The following is a 23,778-nucleotide window of genomic DNA, read 5'->3' as shown; positions in this document are numbered from 1 at the left end:
TTTTCCCGTTATCAGGTGCATTTGCAGTGGGAGTTGTCAGTCGTGCGATGACTGACACTGGCATTGTGCATTATGGAGCCATGCAGGTCGTCACTCGATACCTACATCAGGAGTGTCATCATAGCTCTAGCCCTAGTGGTATGCATGGTACATCTACACTAGAGCGGTTATAGAGTGAGCCAGTGGGCATAGGTTGAGAGCCATCTTCTCTCACCTCTTGTACATACTAGTTGTAGGCTAGTCTTCTCGCCACTTATCGGCACATAGCCTTTAGTGGGAGAATGTTAGATAAAGGCGATGTGCCTCACCGTGCTTTGCCCATGTCCAGCGGCCAGTGTCTAGTCGCCCACATTTATCTCCTTATCCTTTATACATACAAAGAATAAGGAGCTCTCACTCATTCTCACATGGTGCTCATACAGTGAGATTTGGGAGCTCCACCCACATCCTGTGTACTCTCTCTCTCTCTCTCTCTCTCTCTCTCTCTCTCTCTCTCTCTCTCTCCCCCCCCCCCCCTTCTCACTCTCCGCACACACACCGCATTCGCGCACTAACACCTACTAAGGTGACGTTTGTGCATCCTGGGAAGGAGAAATAAAGGACACGGTCTAGGGTTGCTCTTTGAGGGTGCTATGATAAACCTCTTCTCGTTCAACAGGAGGGTAGGGAATTGAGAGAGGATAGAGAAGAGGAGGGATTGCAAACTTGAGGGGCGCCGAGGAGACGAGGGCATTGGTAAGCGGGTCTGAGAGGTGACGATAAGCCTCTTGTAGAGTCTAGACCATAGAGAGGATGACGGGTCCAAGGTTCTTATTTGCTTGTTTAATGATTATGCTCTTATCTCTCTTAAGCGAATGTAGAGCCTTAGTCAAAGCGGGTTGAGTGTGAAAAGAGTGCCAGTCCAAAGAGAAAGGGAGGGACACTGAGAGAGAGAGAGAGAGAGAGAGAGAGAAAAGTTTTTTGAAGGATGTACTAAGAGCTAGAGAAGGTGAGGGAGGAATCCAAGAGGGGTTAGGAATAAAGAAAGGGGAAAGAGTGGGTTGTGCGGAAGTTGTTTTGAAAAGATTTGGAGTTGATAACTTCTCTCTAATTTAGAATAGGCATCTAGAATAGAGGAAGGGGGAGGAGTGGAAGGGGGAGGAATGTAATTGAGTCCAAGCCCTAGTCCAAGCCCTAAAAATTTATTTTCTTACAGAGAGAGATGACGATTAGAGAGATTATCGAACGAGAGGTTAGTGACCTTATGCTCTAGAGAAAAGACAGATTTTCTACCCATTACAAGAATAGCTTCCCTCTCCATTTGTAAGAGATAGCACCATTGATGAGCTTAGTAATAGTGAAACGCATTTGGTGTATCTCTTTTGCTCATTTAATCCCCCCCCCCCCCCCCCCCCCCCCCCCCCCAATGCTTTGTTTTGTTGCTCTTTCTTTGGTTTTTAACCCATTGGTAAGCTTCGCTCGCTCAATGTTACTAATGATACATTTCACAATGGCCAATGTTGCCTTCGCATTGCTTGCATCCCAATTTTTGGCTCCTCATTATTTTAGACGCTCCTCATCCTGAAGGTGGGTGCACTTGTTGTTGTATCCCTCGTGTAGGACATGGCTCCAAGATGTCGACTATATCCCATAAGCCTTTTTGCGTGAACCAAAGTCACATGATCAAATTTCAATGAGCATAATTATTGTCATTGAGTTTGTACTGGTGCTCAAGCAAGGGGCGTCATGTTGCATACACAAGATTTTGAGGAAAAACCCTCTACCTTCTTGCACTTCAAAAAGGCCTCAGAGAGTACTCCACAAAAGTCTGCACAAAAGGGCTTCAGAATGCCTTCCTTCCAATCCACCAGGACTATGTTGATGTCCACCCTCTTCTCTGCCCCATGGCACCCAACACTCTTTGCTCATAGTGTTTTAGAATGCTAAGTCTCCAGAAAGGGGGTTTTCATCATCGGTTGTTGTGGTCAAGGGAGTCGCCACCGTCAAGGAATGCTAGAAGTAGAACTTTGAAATGCAAGGGGGTCTCTGGCCACTATTGCATTGCCCTCGGCAGGGCTAGAATTCTAGAATTGTAGTCATCGATGAATGCAGCACCCACGAGCTCCGACAAGGGAGAGCAGCTATGAAGAAGATGCAACTATAAAGAAGAGGAAAAAACAACATATGCCAAGCATTTTAAAATGGGATAGGGGAGATAATGGAATGCCAATGGTATAAGTGGGTTGAGAAGAGGCAAACGACAACTTGTCTTCTCAATGCTTGCTGGTCTCCTCCGAAGCTCTTATACCATGTCAAAGTTGACGATGTGTAAGCAATAAACCAAGGTGAGAAGCACCCCACACACACACACACACACACACACACACACACACACACACACACACACACACAGAGAGAGAGAGAGAGAGAGAGAGAGAGAGAGAGAGAGAGAGAGAGAGAGAGAGTTTTGAACCAACCTTGGCAATGAACTAGGACATCTTTACAATGGAGGCTAGGGGTGTTTACTCACCTTAGCAAATTGCCCTACTTAATATTTGACAAATAAGTAAAATAAATACGTAAAGCCAAAATAAATATTTGGGATTACATTCAGCTATTCACTTGAGATGCTACAAACTTTAACAGATACTTCATCTAGGATGAAGATTTTTGAGCATGAAAAGTACTAGCACCATGTTCTACAAGAGAACTTGATGGTGGAATTGTATATGAGCTGTTAGGACCATGTGAAGTAGGCTTTACTTGATCTCCAACCAATTGGGTCATTAACTTATTAACTAAAGTAATTAACTAAGTCAAATTGGTGTTGAATAAACCCAAATTTATCTCTAGCTACAACATATGGTTCATCATTATATTAAAATCCAAATATCCACAAATCCATAATTACTTTACAGTTCATCATCAATAGTCACGTCCCAATATCTATTATGTTAGCATCGGTGGATCTCACGTGTGGTAGTGGTTGCTACTGATAATCCCCTCATAAGAACCGGTCAAAATCCATCCAAAAATATGTATTTTGATAAGCAAAAATGCTCATAACTTGTTTCAATAGGGCAAAAATGCTCATAACTTGTCTCAATAGGGCACAAAACCATCACAATCCATGTATGCTTTTGTTGAAGAATGAGCGGACACTCATAGCTTGTGTCAATACCATACAAAACTTAAAAAATCCTTGCATGCATTTATCACGTTGGCATTTTGTTTAAGAGTCGACTTCACAAAAGATGACTTCAAAATCATTGCGTGCTGTTGTTAAAGAGAACCTCACAAAAGACGAATAGGTCTACAAATCTTGCGCCTTCAAAAATCCCTTTACAAAGGTTACAAAAACAATCCCCTTTTGATGATGGATTGAAATCTACAAACAACAAGCCATTGTCCTGGCCAAGAAAGACTCAAGGAACAATTGTGAAATAACAATCACATGCATTACTATTAAAAAAAACTTTAAAAATAAAAACTTCAAGAGAAATCCCTCTACTTTGAGGGTGCCCAAAATAGGGCGTCCAAAATAATTTAAACTCTAAAAGTATGAAAACTTGCTTCCTCTTGCATGTGGGGAGAGAGAGAGAGAGAGAGAGAGAGACTTGCAGCACGCTAAGGCAATTGTTGTGTCATAAGAATGGTTCGCTAAGTAAGCAACATCCCTATCTTCGAATTCTTGAGACAAAAGTTGTGTAGATATAAAAGGTACTAGTGTCTCTTTGTATCGCGTCCATGTTGCTTCTCTCCAAAAGGATTTCTCCTCTAGTACATGATTTTCACATAAATGTCTTGTTTCTTCTTGAAAACCATTCCATTGTGAAAAAAATCATACATTTTTATGCAAAAGGTTTTTTCTTTGATTCAACTTATCGTGCAAAGTCACTTGAGTCCAAAGTTTATACAGGAAGTTAGGGATATAATAGTTTTGTAGCTTAAAAATCGTATAGTAATAAGTCACGTGTCCAAATTTTAATAAGTCATGAATATGATCATTTGTATCTTAAAAACCATATAAGCATAAAAAGGGAGGTCATGTTAACCTTATACAAGTCCTAAATAGGGGTTTTCCCCGAGACTCTCTATTCCCAAGTGGCATTCCCTAAGTTTTATATAGAGTGAATCCCCCACTGACCCTCTTGATATGCATTTATTGCTGACACAAGAAAGTCAAGGGTGCAAGGGCCAACAATTCAAAGGGTGACAAATGTGACACCAATTCTACAAAAGGTGTGCTCGCTAATAGAGACAATGAGTAAATCACAAAAACAATGATTTCAAGGTATGACCAAAGTGTACCCCCCCTAATCGAGGCACGAAAGATCCAAATTAGAATACTATATACATTCCACTGGAAAATGTATATGTGTACCCTTCATGCACATTGAATAATTCTTGACAAATTGGTATTGTTTCACATTTATTGTACTTGAAATATGGAGCCTGCAAAAAGAAGGGAAGAGTATATAAGAGAACTTGAAATCATTCTATCTAGTATTGATTTCAATGGTGTAATTGTGCTAACAAAGGACAAGAAGACATCAAGAAGTACACATGATCAAAACAATAAAATATGTATGGATGGTAGTAAAGTGAGGCCTCTGCTTTTGAACTATTTTGACTTCAAAAGTCCCATGAGTTTTAGTTACAAAAAAAAGGTGTGTGACATGACCACCTTCAAAGATAACGAGGCAGTCCTTGGATTTATGCATGCTTGCATGTGGCAATCTATTGCTGAGTTACTTAGTATGCTTGAAAAGGAAAAACTAATCTTCAATGAGGTCTCCACCTTGAAGTTCGCGACAACAATCAACACTTTCACAACCCAAATGGTTGATAATTGAGTGGAAACACACATAGCATATTACATGGTGGGCACAACATCTAATCTCTATGGTGGAATCGCTTGTGGGTTTGAACTAAAGTGGTTTATTTTATTGAAGTATATACTTTTTGCAGCTCACAAATCAAATTATCAATTATTTTCTATGGTAAGTGATATTTGTCCTTTTTGGTGAGATTCTAGTGCAAAAATATTGTGTGTTTTGTATGACATAATACTTGCTTGCAATCTTATTGGTTCAACCTCTCCTGAAACATCCAAAACGAGGTCGCTAAGCAAGACTCATAGGTTTCATTAATTGTCACTTCCAAGAATACTTCGTTGGTGGACGTAGTTGATTGGTTTCAAATCATCAACATGGAGACAATGAATATTTTGTTCTCACGTATAATGAAAGGCAAGAGCTATCATTAATAAAAATTTATATGATTTGTGTATATATGGACTATGCACCTCATTTAACCTTATTTGTTAAAAGGCTCCACTAGAATCTTGTTGTCGTAGCCTTGGAGCGTAAGAGTTGCTACCTTTGCAAAATCCTCACATGGTTTCAGTGAAGTCTATTTTTGAGTATATAGCTAAGCCACTATTTTCCATGACAATTTTTTTCGATATATTGGTTCATGTTTGCTTATCAGGTTTATTCAAAAACATGTAACTCCCTAGAGACAATGAGCCAAGAGGACATTTGAGATGAAATGACAGTTTTGAGTTGCAAGGTGCCAAAACAAGATGATGGGCATTCCTAAGGGTGGAGGCTCCTATTGGAGCTAATTTACAATGAGGAGTGCATAAGTGTACACATTTGCTATTTTTTTATCACCATCCATGACAAATTGTTAACTTCATAAGCTTGTTTAGGTTGTTCAAAATGATTGTGCGGGCTAGAAATTGTAAAGTTAGGGGTTGTAGAAGTGGAAGCTAGCGATGCAAAGAGAGAACACTTTATTGCATTAGATGAATTGAGTACAAGAGAGAGCCTCATATATATATATGCATAGTGATTTACATTCATAGGCTAAAGACATTGCATCGCTTTCCTAATGGCCCAACTAATCATTTCATCCATCCTATAGAGGGGTTTTCCACAAGCCACCAGTTGAGCGTACCCCAACAAACACCTCCTTAAGCCAAACTTGGGGCTCTTGCAAAGATTTCATGTATCATGTGTTCATGTCATGGTGTACTCTTAGGCTCTACTGATACATCTAGGAGTGGTACATGATTTATCATGGTGGTTCTCATAATGGATTCATCATTCATGGTTCAATAGTACTCATCTTAGGCTCACAAGGTAGTCCAAAAATAATACAAATGCATATCATTCATTCATCCTTGACTCCGTTAGTTGTCTTCAAGTTTTGTTGTGTCTCCTTGGTTCCTCTTCATTTATGTCATTGATTTTGGTTTTCATGCCTTCATTCTATTCATCTTATAAAATAGATTGCGAATAGGGATAGTATCTCTATGGCAATGTCTTGCCCAAATACAATATGATAAAATGAAAGAAAAAAACACAAGACAAATCTCCCCCTTGAGCAAAGCTCCTCAATGGGAATACAATCTTCGATTCAAGACCTAAACCAGTTGGCTTGAAACATACTTGCAAAATCTTGCAATCCCTAAACCCCAGCGTAGTCAAGAGTTTGAGGAGGAGCAAGCCTTGATGAGAGATGAGCGGCCAAAGAAGTAGCCAAGTAGCTCCGTTGAAACTTGGGTAAGGAGCTCGATGCAAGGACCCTTCCAAACAAGCTTCAGTGCGAGAAAGGGGCCAAGGTGCAAACTTTTAAAAGTTTTTTCTTTTAATCAAATTGGCAAATTTAGATTGGTTGTAAAAAAGATGATATCTGCAGACGCCACGTGAGCTAGAGCAGGTGGAGATGATCCCGAGGGTAGCAAATGCGACTGAACTACGAGTTTGTAAGAGCCAGTTCACATGAGGGTTTGATTTTCAAAATGTTGGCAATATGTTGTCAATTTTTTGGTTTCACATGGAGTGTTTCCACTAAATAATTGGCAAAATGTTGCCAACAAGTTCCCAAACGGCTCCATGCCCAAGGGGTGGAGCAAGATGGCAACCACAAGTGAAGACAAAGAGAAAAAAGTGTTTTTCATTAAATGGGGGAAAAGACAAACTTTTTTTCTACTTCTCTCTCGATTCTCTCACTTAGTTTTCCCATTCATTTTCCTTAAAAAAGAAATCTCTCCCACTCTCTCACGTTTTTAGATACCTTCCATGAGAACTCACAAAATCAAGTTGTTGGTTGGCAACAAGTTGCCAAACAGCCTCTCATGTGAACTAGCTCTAATGGGTTATGAGGGCGATGCTTGCAAGGAATACACAGGAGGTAGGTGGATGCAAAAATAGCATGAAAATGAGGCCGAGAGATTAGGGTGCAAGTTTATGAGCTTAAAAGGCGGGCTGAGGGTCTTCAATAGCAGCAAGAGATGAGGATTTGCTGATTGCAGAGGCTAAATTGAGATGACGCAGCTCTGATTGTGGTTTGCAGATTTGCGCAAGTATCCTACCGCTACCACATGTAAAGGGTTAGTGGAGGTAGAGCATGTGATGCCCATGAGCAGTGAGGCAAGTGGCAGAGGCAAAAAATGGCACATAGCGCTACTGATGCAAGGCCGAGACGGGGCAACACTGAGTAGAGGAAATCCAGGATAGCAAGCTCAGAGCAGAACATAGGAAGGTTAAAGGTGATCGAGAGCAGTTGATAGGCTGCTTCCAGTAGAATTGGGTAACTGATGGCTCTTTCCTACAAAGGTGCTTAGAACAGAGTCGCACCGAGGGTTAATGGGGGAAATGGGGGGGAGAGGACAATCCATTCTGAGTAAAGGAGAAGAACATGCCAGAATTGTCGAATGCAAAAGATAACCACTTCGTAAAAGGTAGGTAATAAGCTATATTTTCGCAAGCCTTTCATCTCCTGTTTCGTAGGCTGTAGCCTTCCAATGACAAGCCTTCATGTCGCTGTCATCCACTTCTACAAAATCGCTCCCACAAACTCACCACAGTGGTGTGACCTGGTCTGCAACCTTGCCCCCGTTCCCCCCACTAGCACGGGCGCGACCCAGCTCTTAACTCCAAGACTTTATTCAATGACCTCCCTTAAAAAAAGAGTCGTGCTACTTGTCTTTATTCAATGACCTCACTTAAAAAAAGAGTTGCAAATGCTAGGAGAGGCTAACTAATATAAGCTAGAAGGCCTAGGTATCTACAAGCTCTGATACTAGCTGTAAAGTTAGGGGGTGTAGAAGTCGAAGCTAGCCATGCGAAGAGAGAACACTCTATTGCATTAGATGAATTGGGTACAAGAGAGAGCCTCATATATATAGGCATAGTGATTTACATTCATAGGCTAGAGACGTTGCATTGCTTTCCTATCGTCCCAACTAATCATTAGAGGGGTTTTCCACAAGCCACTAGTTGGGCTCACCCCAACAGGCATATTACTTAATGATGCATGTTGATTTGTTCAGGACTAAAATGGTCCAGAACATAATCAAACTCCTTGTGGAGATGTGCCCACTCAAAGTGGCTGATGCTTTTGTGCCGCCACCACCAAGACCCACATAATGGTCTACACATAGGAGATATGATCATCCTCCCAACCCTATACCTAGTATGCCAAATAAGGAGAAAAATATTGTCGAGGGCTCTCCTCACCTCTCAGCGCAGCCTCTCCCCCTCATCACCCAACATCTTCTCCACATCACCCAACACCTCTTACCTCACCCTTTGTCCATCATGTCCCTGCCTTTGCTCTTGAACATGCGCCCTCCACACCTACCTCACCTTCTTTTGTCAATTAGTCATAAACTCAATGATTTTGATATAGCAAGACAATGTAATCATTTAATAATGCATATAAAAACAATTAGACTAGAATTTGGCTTCATATCCATATTGATGATTGTATATAGTTTATAAAAGGTTCGTTGTACATCTTGTCACACATGCTATCTATTTGTGCTTTGTTTCAACTACTTGTAATACTAGTTTGTGTATTGAGGTAGGCACTGCACAACGTCTAGTTGAGCGTTTGTAATCTTTGCACATACTAGTGTATTTTTCTTTCTCTTAGGTACTTGCAGCAAATCATATTGCAATAGAGTTTGCTAAACAACATGCTCACAATAAAAAGTGATAATGGATAAAAACAATAACTTCTACATATGTGTGAAGCATATGAATTTCCGTATGTTGCACTTGAAAAGAAATTTTGCACGCATATTGAGTTCAATCTCATTCTCAAAATCTTGCCTCACGAATCTTAGCGTGACATTACCTCAAATGTTTAGAACAATCACCATCAAATTTTCACACATTACTTCAAGCACTCTTAGGAGAGCATTGAAATTGTCATCTTGGTCCACAACTACCAAGCGACCATTCCCTCAATTCCACCTCATGTAATGGAAGGGAGCTATGAATTTCTGAGAGGCTATCTGCATGCACTTGCACACAATATGTCTACATTTTATCCACCTTGCACAATATGCCATCAAAATCATGGATGTCCCAAGTAGCATCGCCAAAATCAAGCAGCTTTGACTTGCACATGAACATGGCCTTTGTCTTCCTGGTCTCTTTTATTGTAAAAGAAATCTAAAAAGACATGGATTGGCATGAATTTAGGGACACATGCTTGTTTGATTGCAATGTTTGGTCGTAAGCACTTCTAAATTTCTTGATAAAGCGTAACTCTGAAAGACTCAAAGGTTTGAGAAGCTAATATTGGCCACTCTAGACTATCATTGGGAGGAAGTGGGAGATGTCTTAGGCTGCCAAAGCCATGGACAGAGCATGGGGAAATTTAGAAGTGGTCTAGTAGAAGACCCCTTTTTTTTTAGCGCTCTTCCAGATCTACTTCTATAGAGATTTTTCCGAATTGATGCATGAAAGGCATAAAAGTGCCCATTATGCATTGCATTTGGCTGCCAATCTTTGTTACTTTGTTAAAGGGATGAATATATGCAAAATCCAAGGCATAAGAGACAATGACTAGAGCAAAAAATTTAACCAAAAGAACACCTATCAAGTCTAGTAAACGTACATTTGGATCTACTAGCAGGAAATCCCAACAATGTTGTTCACAACCGCAACTCGAAATGCACACGTGCTCAATGATCACCTTATTCATTGTATTCCATGTTTGGGACAAGTGAAACTCTAAAAAATGTCCTTTGTAGCTGTTGACGAACTCATTACTCATCTGCTTTCTCCTCCTTGTTTGCAAAAGAACCCATCTACCAATGGTGATAGTGGTGGATATCCATTAACCATAGTCCAAATCAAAGTTGTTGAGAAGTTCTACCGACTTGACATATTTGGATGGACAATGCGGTTGTCTTCTCTCCATTCCTATAACGCCACATTCTTTTGGCATAGCACATAACAGAGAGAGGTAAGTAGTAGTGTGCTTGAGAGAGAAACATGCGAACGTAATCGATTGTGAAAATGATGGTGAGCAAAGTGCAAATGAGAGGGAGTGAGTAGAAGAACCATGAAAAATCTAGATATAAAGAGTTCACTTGTATTCAATGTGATTTGTGCCAGATTCTTCCTAACTTCGTCCTTATAGAAGGCAAACCGTGGTGTCTCTCCAATTTCACAAAAAATATTTTTTAACAAACACAAAAATTGTTACCTATACATGTGGTAGTGATGTGTGTGAACACACTAGGACTGCCGGGGCATTTTTTCCCTCTTTACGAGGTTTTTTCCCCCGAGCATTGTATATACGCCCATCACTTTAGGGCTATCTATCTTTCCATTGCACACTAAGTAATACACTCTCTATTGTGCCTTGAGCTTCCTTCGTCTTCTCCAAGCTGTGTGCATTTCTCTGCAACCCTAAGTCCAACAATTGGTATCAGAGCAGGTTACGTCCTCCCGGGCTTAGTCGCCAGCTGCTCCGGCACACGCCTGCTCACTTTCTCCGATTACAGTGAGGTTTGACGAGCGTTAGCAGGTCGACAAATATTTCGGGCTCATTTCGGCCTCCGTTTCCACTACACGTAGGTCTGCACAGGCTATTTCGTCATTTTGTGCAGAATTTTTGTAAGTGCCATTTTCTGGATAACAGGTTCCTTACAGTCTACTACGGTTTGTGCTATATAGCACGTGTTGTTCCCGCTCCATTTCTCCTATTTTCGGGCAGTTTTCACATCAAGTGCATCATTTACCATGGCTGACAACAACACAGATGTTCAAGATGTTTACTGTTGAGGACAGGTTGGATGGGGACAACTACCCTATGTGGGCTTATATGATGCAACATGTTCTTGTGTCAAAGGGAGTCTGGAGTATTGTGCAGGGCATTGATGTACGTCCTGGTTCTGAGGATGCAGGCGATGTTGAGGATGATGCAGGTCTTGCTGCAAGGATTGCTGCTATTAGAGTTGTTTTGCCTACGGAAGAACAATCTCGTTGGGATGTAAAGGATGTGTCGGCTCATGCATTGATTGCGTTGTTTGTGAAGCGCACCATTGTTCCTCTCATCCGTTCAGCAAAATCTGCAAGACAGGCTTGGGATATTTTGGCTGGTCTTTATGTAAGCTGCAATGACGCTAAAATTGCTTTGCTGCGTAAAGAGTTGGAGTCGAAGATTATGCATGATGAAGATAATATGGACACTTTCCTTGCTAGTGTCAAGGATATCAATGAGAAACTTATTTCTGCAGGTGAAGTCATTCCAGACAGTTCCCTTGTGCAGACTATTCTTGATGCCTTACCAGATTCTTACGAGACTTTTGCTAGTACTTGGAGACTTATGACCCAAGGAAATCTAGAAGTTGTCAAGTTTGATGCATTATGCACATTGCTGTTGCAAGAGTCACTTTCCAAAAAAAACAGGACTAGACAGCGTGCAATTGAAAAAGATTTTATTGCTTCTCAAAGAAAGGGTGGTAACAACAATGCAACCACTTCTTATGGTTCTGCTGCGAGTGGCAAAACTTTTGTTCCTAATGCTTCTGCTGGCAGCACTTCGTCTGGCAATTCTGGTGATAAGGGCAAAAAGAAGATGCGTTGGCATTATTGTAAGGTAATGATCACTTGATCAAGTTGTGTCCTAAGTTGAAGGACAAAGAGGCTAAGAAGAAAGAGGGTGGTTCCACTGTAAATGCTGGTTCCACTACAAATGCACCCATTGTTGAGTCTTCTGTGAAAGGAGACTGTGATGCTGATGTTGATGCACAAAGGGCTTTTAGCACAGAGTGCACTTACAATCCTGTAGTCCATGATGCATGCTTGTCAGTTGCTGCAGATTCAAATGTGTGGTATTCCGACAGTGGTGCTACAAAGCACATTACCTCACATCGTGAATTGTTCACCTCTCTTGAGTCTGTCCCTCATGGGAATTCTGTCACTTGTGCCAACAATGCCTTTTATCCCGTTCAGGGAGTTGGAAAGATTGTGCTTATTGCTGCTAATGGCAGTTCTTTCACACTTGTTGATGCACTTTATGTGCCTGGGATCAAAAAGAATCTCTTGTCTGTATCCGCACTTGCTAGACTTGGACTTGTAGTCAACTTTGTGGATGACAGATGTACAGTTCATGATCTCAGTTTTGGTGATGAAATTGTTGCATCTAGCCTTTAGTGTCGTGGGCTGTATAAAATCAATTTGTATGGCAAGTGTGGACAAATTTTTTCAAATGTTGTTGCAGATTCAAGGGCTATTTCAGATGCAAAACTTTGGCATGCACGTTTTGGTCATCTGAATTTTGCCAGTTTGCTGCGTTTGCAGAAATCTGATATGGTTGCTTCTTTGCCGCCTCTTCAAGCACCTGTCAAACATGTTTGTGAAGGCTGTATTTTGGGTAAGATGCAGCGTTCTAACTTTCCAAAGGATGGTTCAGTTCGGGCCACATGCAGGTTGCAGCTTGTGCATAGTGATGTTTGTGGGCCCATGCAAACTCTGTCCTTGGGCAATTACCTTTACTTCATGACTTTCATTGATGATTACTCCAGGTATGCATGGGTATTTCCGCTTAAAGAGAAGTCCGAAGTTTTTATGTGCTTCAAGCAATTTCTGGCTATGGCTGAAAATGTCTCGAAATGTACTATGGGCACCCTCCGTTCCGATCAAGGGGGGGAGTATATGTCTCATGAATTCAATGCATTTATGGCTAGTCGTGGGATAAAACACCAATGTACAATGTCTTATATACCTCAGCAAAATGGTGTTGCTGAGAGGAAAAACAGGTCACCTACGGAAATGGCACGATGTATGGTCAAAAGTCAAGCTTTGTCGCATTCTTTTTGGCTTGAGGCCATCATGTGTGCCACTTATGTACTAAACAGGTGTCCTACAAAAGCTTTGCAGTCTATTACTCCATATGAATCATGGCATGATAGAAAGCCTTCTATTGAGCACATGCGTGTTTTTGGTTGTTTGGCATATGCTTTGGTGCCACAAACACAGCGCAGAAAATTTGATGATCAGGCTGTCAAATGTATTTTTGTTGGTTATAGTGCTGAAAGCAAAGGTTACAGGTTATATCATCCGCAAACAAAGCGTATTCTGGTTTCACTGGATGTAGTGTTTGTGGAAGATTCTGTTCAGCCCTTGCTGTCATGTACTAGAGACAGTAATGTAAGCTCACAGGACATTTATGACACTTTGTTGCCTCTTTTTAGTGGTGGAAATACGAATGTAATTTCCAATGAGGCAAATGTACAACCTATGGGAGTTTCTAAAAATGTTACAGATCAGCCTATTACTGATACAGATGTACATGATGTACTTGATGAGGAAAGGGTTGAAAATGAGCAGGCTAGAGGTATGCCAAAATGGCTAGTGCACACTTTGCGTGACAGTAAATTGGATGCACCTTTGTCTAGTCGTACTCGTTCAGGCTCTCACCATGCATCTTTTGCATAAGATTGTTATGCTTTGGCTGTGTCTAGCTTACATGATGTTGAGGAGCCTCTGTCTTTTGATGAAGCGCAGAATTCAAAAAATTGGATGGCTGCAGAATATGATGCACTTATAGAAAATGACACATGGACTTTATGTGATTTGCCTCCTAGCAAAAAGGCCATTGGCAAAGTGGGTTTACAAGTTGAAACGCAAGCCGGATGGTGATATCCATCGCCATAAGGCTCGACTTGTTGCAAAGGGTTATGCACAGCAAAAAGGCATAAATTATGAAGAGACTTTTGCTCCCACTTGTCGTATGACTACTGTGTGTTTTCTATGTGCATTGGCAGCTCATTTAGGTTGGGATGTACATCAATCAGACATTGTTACTGCTTTCTTGAATGGTGACATATTTGAGGAAGTTTATTTAACGCAGCCTCGCGGTTTTGTCATAAAAGTACAAGAGGACAAAGTGTGCAGATGTAAGAAGGCTTTGTATGGGTTGAAGCAATCTCTCGTGCTTGGTATGAGAAAGCCGACACTCATTTGGTCAAACAAAGCTTTCGTAATAACAGTCCAACAGAAAGCACATTGTATGTAAAGCGTGAGGATGATGTATTTCTCATTGTGGTTCTTTATGTCGATGATTTGGTGATCACTGGACCAAATGAGAGACATATTGCTGAATTTAAGGCTGATTTGAACGCTACTTTCAAGATGAAAGATTTGGGGCTGTTGCATCATTACTTGGGTATACAGTTTAAGCAGTGTGATGGTGGTATTTCTTTGTCTCAGAAAGCTACATAGAGACATTGCTATGTAAGTTTGGACTTGAGGATTGCAAACCTATTGCCACTCCCATGGAAACAGGTTTGAAGTTGAGTCTACATGATGCTGGCGATCCTGTTGATGTCACTCTTTACCAAACTGTTGTTGTCTGCCTCATTTATGTATGCAACACGACGCCAGATATTCAGGTTGCAGTCTCACAGGTCAGCAGATTTATGCATAGCCCAGGGTCTAAGCATTGGGAGGCTGCCAAGAGGATTTTTCGCTACCTTAGTGGAACTTTACATCTTGGCTTGTTTTATCCCAAGGGGGGATCATTGCCACCAGACTTACATGCTTTTTCAGACTCAGATTGGGCTAGTTGTTTTGTACATGCGAGTGTCCACAAGTGGTTTTTGTTTCATGCTTGGCAGTTCATGTATATCATGGTTGACCAAGAAGCAACCTACTGTGGCCACTTTGAGTTGTGAGGCGGAGTACAGGGCAGTCTTCACAGCTACGGTTGAGTGTGTATGGCTCAGACGCCTTATGGCTGATTTGGCTGTTGGATAAGACACTGCCAACACTATCTACACTGACAGTCAGAGCCCATTGGCAGTTGCAAGGAACCCAGTTTTTCATGCTCGCACAAAGCACATTGAGATGCATTACCACTATGTCAAGGAGAGGCTCTCAGCAGGAGAGATCAGCTTGGCTTATGTGCCAACACAGGACAACCTTGCAAATCTTTTCACAAAGGCATTGTCTCGTGAGAAGCTTGAAGCTTTCCGCAATACCATATACATGTGGTAGTGATGTGTGTGAACACACTAGGACCGCCGAGGCATTTTTTCCCTCTTTAGGAGGTTTTTTCCCCCGAGCATTGGATATACGCCCATCACTCTAGGTCTATCTATCTTTCCATTGCACACAAAGTAATACACTCTCTATTGTGTGCCTTGAGCTTCCTTCATCTTCTCCAAGCTGTGTGCGTTTCTCTGCAACCCCAAACAAAAATTTGAAATACAAATGAGATAAATCGGAGAAACCATTATGGTAGTTTGGCCTCCATTCACTAGATGGCATTCTCTTTTATTGCAAAAGAAACAAATTTAAGTCCGAACATTTCCTAATGTAATGATGCTCAGTGTTGTTCCATATGTATGAGATTTGTAGTGTCATGAGATCACGTCAATGGCTTTTGTGGCAGAAAAACTTCACAATTTCATGTTTGCTTGTGTTTCTCAAAAGGTAGAGTTTCATTCTTTAGCTCTTACTATTATGTTGGCTAGTTGTCAACTCCACTTTTGTTTTTTGGATATATATTTGTGGACAAGTTAAATTTTAGCCCCTTCTTTCTTATGTTTCATTAATTAATTACAGTCGAAGATTCCCTCTCCCACTCTTGAGAAATCAGAGCCCACAGGCTTTGCTCCAGTTCCCACGAGCACGCTTTGCTTGAGCAGCCACCCTCTCGTCGTTCTCTGTGAAGCGATGTACTGTTCCACTACCGTCGTCCTCTCGCGTGCCCACCTGTGACAGTTGCCCATGCAATCGTTACCTGCCATTGCCTCCACACTCCATCTTCTTGTCGCTCACTCCATCCTACCCCATGACAGAGAGACAGAGACTGTACACGCAACGAGGTGAACGCACCCACCTACGAACATCCTGATCCTGTGGCACTCTTGCCTACAGAGCTCGCGCGCTCCCTATTTTGACATGCCAAGCTTAAAAAAAGAACCCTCCAGTCCATCGCCTTTTGGCAGCATCCTATGGGACCACCTCCTCCCGTCCCTCGACACCTACCAATTGCGTCCTCTGCAGGTTGAGCTTTCTCGCCACTGGATTGCCGCCCTTCGGAACTGGTGCTTACTCTGTTGCACTCGATTGCTGCCACCTGTCCTGACAGATGCCAGAGCGCTTGGCTCATCTTCACTTTGCTTCGCGCAGCTACGTTCGCATCTCCAGTGATTCAACCTCTAGCTATAGAAACTCTATTCAAGTGAAAAAACTTGGGTGGAAAAAAGAGAGGAGAGAGAAAGTGATAGAAAGATGTAGATAGAGAGAAAAGAGAGCTATTGATTAGAATGATAGAGAGAGAGGATGGGAAAGAGAGAGACACTTAAGCGAGAGATATGTAGAAAGATACACGTGTACTTTTAAGGAGGGGGAAAAGAGGGGGGGGGGGGGGGGGGGGGGGGGGTTGAGAGAGAGAGAGAGAGAGAGAGTTATAAAATAAATGTAGAGGGGCAGATAGGGAAGAGGAGAGAAAGATAGAGATATTTTTAGAGGGAAAGAGGGGATATATATCAAAAAAATGATAGAAACACACAGGAAGTGAGAGGGGTAGTTGGTATCTAAGAGATCAAGGGATAGATAGCCAAAAAGAGGAATGAGGTAGAGAGGTAGGCAAAGATAAAGAGGCCTAGATTTATTTCTTTTGTTAATCATGCTGAACAAAATTGATGGTGGCCTAGTACATCTAGAATATGTAATCACGCATCTAATTGATGCCATTAGAGCATGTAAAAGTAAATGCAATTCCAAAAAAAAATTGGTTTCAAAATATCTCACATATATAAGTGAAGGGTGAGTTTAGAAAATGAAAAGCTTCATGGAAATGGAAAGTCAAAAAATTGTCCATATAAAGAGTTAGTCGAGTGTGCACTGACACATTTGTATTTATTATCTTTAAAGTTTTCTTTCTCTTTAGAGTTTTCTTTCTCATTACCATTATCTTTAGAGTTTTCTTTCTCATTACCATTATCTTTCTTTACAGTTTTTTTCTTTGTAGAGCTTCTTTACACTATGTTTTCCTCTCTTTAGAGTTTCTTTACATTACACTCTTTAGAGTTTCTTTACATTACACTATGTAGGGAGTGAATTTATTTATTTTGAAGCTATTAGGAATACATGATGATTAAGTCCCTATCATTTTGAAAAAATTGGAAAACCTTGCAAAGTATCTAAAATGAGTAGGGGCTGTGAGCTTCCAAATTGTAATTAAACATTACCCATATGTAATCTTCAACCCCTTTCTACCCATATTTGAGCCAATTTCATATTGTATGTTTTGCCTCTGAGCACTGTGTACTCTCACTCTTCCTTCTCGCGCTCATCTCTCCCTCGTGGATTGTTAGTTTAAAGTGCAATTTGTTTCTACGCAATCCTAGGTGAAAGCTTTGCACGCCATTGTAAGTTTCTCATGATGATTCCATGAGCTTATTGTTGCTAACCCTCTTTTTGATATGTTCACAACTCAAGATTTAAGCATCCGAACTGTATTTTAACTCAAGATTTAAGCATCCGAATTGCATTTTAAGCATAGCAAATGTATTAGGACAACATTGCTAAGCTTCCAAGTGCATTCTAAGCCAAAATGGATTAGATTAAATCTACCCTACAGATAATAATCGTTTTTTTTTTCCAAAAAGCCGAAATATGGATGAAACCCTAAGCTTGTGTGTTTAGACTCTGTCTACCTTACCTATAAGTTTGATAATGTTTGGAACTCCGTAGCTTGATGAATTGTCAAGATTTGCTTGTCAATGTGACGATTGGTTTTTGTTGTCTGACATACAATTGAGTGTTGCATTGAGGGATTGAGTGTGTTTACTAAGAGATTGGTAACCTCTTATAGTCTCTATGCACTAGTCATCTGCCGTTCCAATCAATTTCGTCACATTCGCTCATCTTGTACGCCCATTGGTGCCTATATGTATTCGTTTGCTCTTTCTCATGAATAGAGAAACCACATCTTACACAAGCTTTCATATAAATCTCCCCTTGCACACACTGACGCTTTTTAACTCGCCCCACTTACACTTTACATCCCCAATTATTATAACCTCCCACCAACTCCCCAATGGGTTACATAAATCATCGTAATGTCCAATGGTATACATTTTAAAAAAAGGCATCACTTTGTGCTTTTTGCCCAACGACCTATGAAACTCTAGAGCCTTCTTTGCACAAATCAGTCCGGCATTAGATTGTTTCTCTCGAACTTTTCGACCTCAATGTACAAGTAGAGAGAGAGAGAGAGCAGATTGGCTCTCGGCTTGGATCCGTCTTTGGCAAGCGGTTTCTACCAGTGGTTTTCGTCTCGGTTTTTGGCATCTTTCTCGGCATTAGTGATTTGCATCGGCTCGGTATCGTCGATCGCTTCCGTTCGACGACGAAAGTCAGCATCCATAAGTTTTTCTCATCTTCGATACGGCGAGAGCAGTTAAGCTCTCCTCCGATGTAGCTTCGCCAGCGACTCCCCTCCCACGCGCATCCGAGGCAGCTCGGCTCCACAGCATCTCCTTGGCAACCACCCTCCCTCCACCCCCCACCCCCTCTCTACGGCGTTTCAGTGTTTCGATTATGACAATTTTCCATTTTCCAACTTTGGCGGCACACACCGGCGCATAGCAACTCCAACAGACCATTCCGGAGCAAATCACCCGTGAGCGCGGCTCTCAGATGGCATTTACAACCACACGCAGTTGGTTGATTGTGCTTTACACTTGGTTTTCAATGGACATGTTTTTTCGATCGATGAGATAGTGTGTCTGATTCCAGGCATTATTCCTCACATTTTGCATTTGCTTGCAATGCAGACTATGTATGATTGTGTGGGGCATTCCATAAAGCAGTTTTTAGCACGGTTTTGTGTAGTTTCATGCTATGTATGCATCTGCGGATACAACTTGAGCTAGGTATAGCTCACAGGTACCACGTTTACAACATTTTTGGACAGGTACAGGTTCATAGAGCCAGTCGTTTAGGAGTGAGCGAGTTTCCCGCATTGCATGTATACCATTTGTGGATCAATTTATTGAAACACTGAGCGTTTGTCTCTGCTTTACGCGGTATTGGTGAGAATTTTTGAGTTTTCACTCAGTTTTGAGGAAAAACTCTGTCGCACTTTTTCTAGATTCTCGCCATGTTTTATGCATATCTACACTTTTGCTCTGTGATGGTTTAGTGGTTGAGTTTGACTCCCACTTTGACAGGTTTTGTCAGTTTGGACACGGACTAGTGTTCTTGTATACACTCTCACAGGAGTGAGAGTTGCATATGCTCATGTGGTAAGTCATACTTTGTGAATCACAGGTTCCACAGGTTTTTTGCATACTTTTGCAGGTAGTTTCTCTTGTGGGATGCGTTTGAGCTAGCTTGCTCACTACTTGAGTATATGGTTATGCGCTTTATGTTCGGTTGACCTATTTGTCCCAGATTGTATGCTTGTAAATATAGCAGATTGTGGAGCTGTTTTACGCAAATGTGAGCATCGGTTTTGATGTGTTTAATCATGCTTTTCATGATTGTGTAGTGGTTGTGTGAGAGACGACGATCTCGTTCTTGCCGATATATGCGATGTTGGCATTGTGGTCACATAGGACACATTAGGGGTCGTTGTTTCAAACATACGAGACAGCAACAGAGATGTATGTGAGATGCAGATGAGGTTTTGACGCATGTTAGAATGGTGTCTTCATATGCCAATGACAGTGGTGTCACGTTTCCCTTTAGCATTCCTCCTACATGTCTTTGAGAGGTGACACTTCTCCATGTTGGTTACTAGAGGAGCCTTCAGTGGCTTGGTATATCCTATGCATGTATCTGAAGTTTGAGACGGCATGGTCTCAGTTTTGTTGCTAGCATGGTTTGAGCGAGAGACAAGGCGTGTCTCCTTCGTGGGTGAACTTCACCATGCTCATGAGACAGAGCATTTAGCTGTGCAGAACGTGTCAGTAGACTTTATAGATATAGAGGTAGAGCGGCAGTGCTCTAGTAAGACACAACAGGTGTTTTCAGAGTCTGTGTAAACAGAGGTAGAGTGGGTATGTTCCCTAGAGACACAGGCAAAGATGACGAACATGGGGTTCTTTGATATGCTCATGCTAGAGGATGATGAGTTGGTACCAAGACGCATAGTTCCGCCAATGGGTGACATAGCCATCCGAGTGTCGACGTTGACACATCCATACGCGATGGGTAGTCTTGATGATGCAGTACATGCAAATAGCATAGGGGAGGCGAATACAGCCAGGTTTGCACAGATTTTGTCAGCGTCAAGTGTCTCATGTACGATCTACTAGTGTCAAGGCCCGACCTAGCAGCTACAATGGGAGCATTTGCAGCAAGGATTATCAATCTAACGATGACTGACACTAGCATGATGCATAGTGGAGTTTTGCAGACCATACAGAGTTGTCTGCAGGATTTACATGCATGCTCTAGCATGGATAAGCATGATCACCTATCCTTAGAGCCGATACGACTAAATGTAGATCGACTAAGTGAGCCAATGGACATAGGTTGAGTCTCTCACTTGTTTTCTTGTACATACTAGTAGTTTATTTAATAGGACCCACTTATCGACACATTCACCTTTAAGTGAGAGATTGTTGAGATAAAGGTCTTTGTGCCTTGCCCGACCGCTCAAGCTATGGACGTCCACCCACTGACCTCCTTATTACTTTGTACATATACAAAGAATAAGAGGCAACGCATTCTTGATTGTTGCTCCACCCACGCACCTTGCTCTCCTTCTCATTCTTTCCCTTCCTGCATGCACCACACCGCACGCATTCCGCACCACGGCACTCTTCAATAAAGTGGCTCGATAATCCACTCATAAGTACATGCCATAGAAAAAGTAGCACGTGAATGCATAAACATAGAGTATTGAAAAATTGATTTCATCAAAGAAAGAATAGAATCAACTTTCTAGTAGGGCCTTCTCATCATCATCACAACTAGGTGAGACTTCCAAGCTAATCGCGCAATTACTCATGGTTAGAGTGAATGATACGCATGTGTTGAGGGAGGGAGAGCCAATGACCATCTTCACCTCCTTCGAATCGATGGAGAATTTTAACTATGTGATGGAAGATATGACAAGAAACAATTATTACATAACAAAGACATAATCTAAATGAGATGGAGAGTAAATCTTCACAGTTTTGCATAATATAACCTCTTAATTTTTCTTCTTTTCATTGATAGGGGCCATAAAGCATACTTGTACCTAAGCCTCTTGTTCAGGTGAATTCTCCATGAAAGATTTCTTTTTGCCTTTTTTGATCGGTATAAGTGAAAGCACCTTGGCCGTCTTCCAATGAAAAATGAATCTACAAACAGACAAACGTTTTGACATTCTTAGAAATGAAAAGACACACGCCCAAGTGCCAAATGATTAGGTCATTTTCACAAACATACAAAAATCCCTAGGTCTCCCCAAACATACAAACCTAAATTTTCGAATTCATTTGACAAACATACAAAAATCATTAGGTCTCCCCAATCTCAGAAAAAAAAAAGAAAAAAAAATGTTGCAAAAGCATCAAGATTCCTCATATAAAAATTAAACAATTTGGATGGCGCTGAAATTTTATGAAGGCCGTGAATTTGGAAGGTCATGAAGTATATGGAAGGTCGCACATGGTTGGTTTGCGATGGTATACTCAGCCTGTCTCACTTGCCCCACCGTCAAGCCTTCTCTTGCTGCGCCTTTTCTTGCAACACTCTCAGAGCCCAGCCAGCTTGTTTCCGAATATCCCTTGCGTGGATATCACGCTTGAAGATGGGATCAATGTGTTGCATCCGAGGATTGTCGGGCAATCAAGCAAATGCTTTTAGAAGAGGATCGACATGATTTATCCTCTTCGCAATTCACACGTCATCCTTTAGGATATTCCAAATTCACAACCACAAAATTAAAAGGTATTCCTATAATAATGGATTAAAAAAATTAAAAGGCCACAAAAATTAAAGATTCCGTGAAAGCGGCCAGCTTAACCCAGGAAAGCAACGGAGGGGGGCAAAGGGAGACGGGCTGCAGAAGCAGAGGAGAGAGAGAAGGGGAGAGGAGCTTCAGGTAGGGCCGTGCAAGGGCCGCCTTCACTAAAATGAAAAGCCCGTGTTGACGGACCTACCTGCTCGTTGTCGGAAGTCCAAGTCCGGCCTTGCCCGCACATCTACACCGAATTTGCACATGTAAGCCCTCCTAAACCGGCTATGTCCACTTGTCTACAACCAATTTTCTATACATGCGCATGCAGAGGGCCCTCAACTTTTCCAAGCTTGGCTTCAAAGTTTGGCGCTTTGGGACAACCCACAGCCAAATCGTACAGGTAAACCAAGGCATCGGAGCTCACTCCCCTTCCCCACGTCCTACGGTCCTACCACTAACGCCGATGACGCCGATTTGCACGTCTTTTGAGGCGATCGATCCACCCTATTTTACCAATCATGCGATGATGAGGCTCAGTTCACCCTCAGCAGTGAAGCACTATCTAACACAGGGTAGTAAATGAAGCTAAAGTGTTGAGATCAACGGTGCAGAAGTCCGGGCACAAAACCAAAGGCGCGCATAGACGTCAGATGCAAAAAAGTAAACACAGACACGAAAAGTAAACAAGGACATGGTTAGGCACTTCCTCGTGACTAAATGACACCTCAATTTAGGTTAAACATTGATATCGCATGTCGGTGAAGATCACACTCGTTGATCTCGAATGTGGACTAGATGTAAACTAAGTGTAAACTCGGGCAAATGTGAACTAAACTTTGCAAGGTATGTGCACTGCATTTTGTGGTGTTAACTAAAATGTGAACTTGGTGTAAACTCAAGGTAAATTCAGTTTGAACTAGGATCGTGGATGTGCCAAAACTACTACTTAATATAATACTACATTTTCCGTACACATCAAAATGTGTGCACTAGCAAAGTGATAAGACATTCGCTCTATGGTTAGAGGTCGTGAGGTCAATCCCCGTCCGATCTATATTTTTCTTCCAAATGGATCGGACGGACCACGATCAACAATGATCTAGGACCATAGATCCCCTCCACCTACCCCTCCACCTATCACGCCCTTAATACCCGTGCATTCGATGCCCTGAAGTCCTGTCGACATCAACTCCAATAGCCCTGCTGACTACGTCCCCCATTGCCCGCTTGCGGCTCATTGTCTCCACCAATTGTCCGCTTCTCATTGCACCATCGTTCGCTTGCACGACGCTACCTCATCCCTATCACGCCCTTTCGCCCTCACTTGCTTCACCGGCCCTCGCTTCCTTGAGCTCCGTCGCCCACAGTACCTCGATTAACGCCCTTGACGATTGCAGCAGCAGCTATCTACGCTGGATCCGACACTCCGACTCGTAGAACCCCTGCCCTATCCATGGCACTCATCGACAAACCGTCTCAACCCACAAGAACAAAATTGAATTCGTAGCGAGACCCACCCTTCAGGGAAAAAAACTTTCACCAAGAATGTCAAAATCACAAACAATCTTT

General features: G+C 41.9%; 1 long non-coding RNA gene across 3 annotated transcripts; it reads right to left on the bottom strand.

Moving 5' to 3' along the window:
- Window positions 1–3,882: 3,882 nt before the first annotated feature.
- Window positions 3,883–22,022, bottom strand: LOC147458206 (uncharacterized). 3 transcript variants are annotated; one of them, XR_015188021.1, is made up of 3 exons: window positions 21,728–22,022; window positions 21,499–21,607; window positions 3,883–4,434 (listed from the first exon to the last, which is right to left on the bottom strand). It is a non-coding gene; the product is annotated as an uncharacterized LOC147458206 (long non-coding RNA). The 3 variants fall into 3 exon arrangements; XR_015188023.1 differs by having other exon boundaries at window positions 3,886–4,434; window positions 21,505–21,607; window positions 21,918–21,968; XR_015188022.1 differs by having other exon boundaries at window positions 3,887–4,434; window positions 21,505–21,607.
- Window positions 22,023–23,778: the final 1,756 nt, after the last annotated feature.

Source organism: Adiantum capillus-veneris, chromosome 5 (assembly GCF_014529385.1).
Source record: "Adiantum capillus-veneris isolate H3 chromosome 5, ASM1452938v2, whole genome shotgun sequence".
NCBI lineage: Eukaryota > Viridiplantae > Streptophyta > Polypodiopsida > Polypodiales > Pteridaceae > Adiantum > Adiantum capillus-veneris.
The sequence above is the reverse complement of the archived record's forward strand: the minus strand, read 5'-3'. Positions and strand labels throughout refer to the sequence as shown.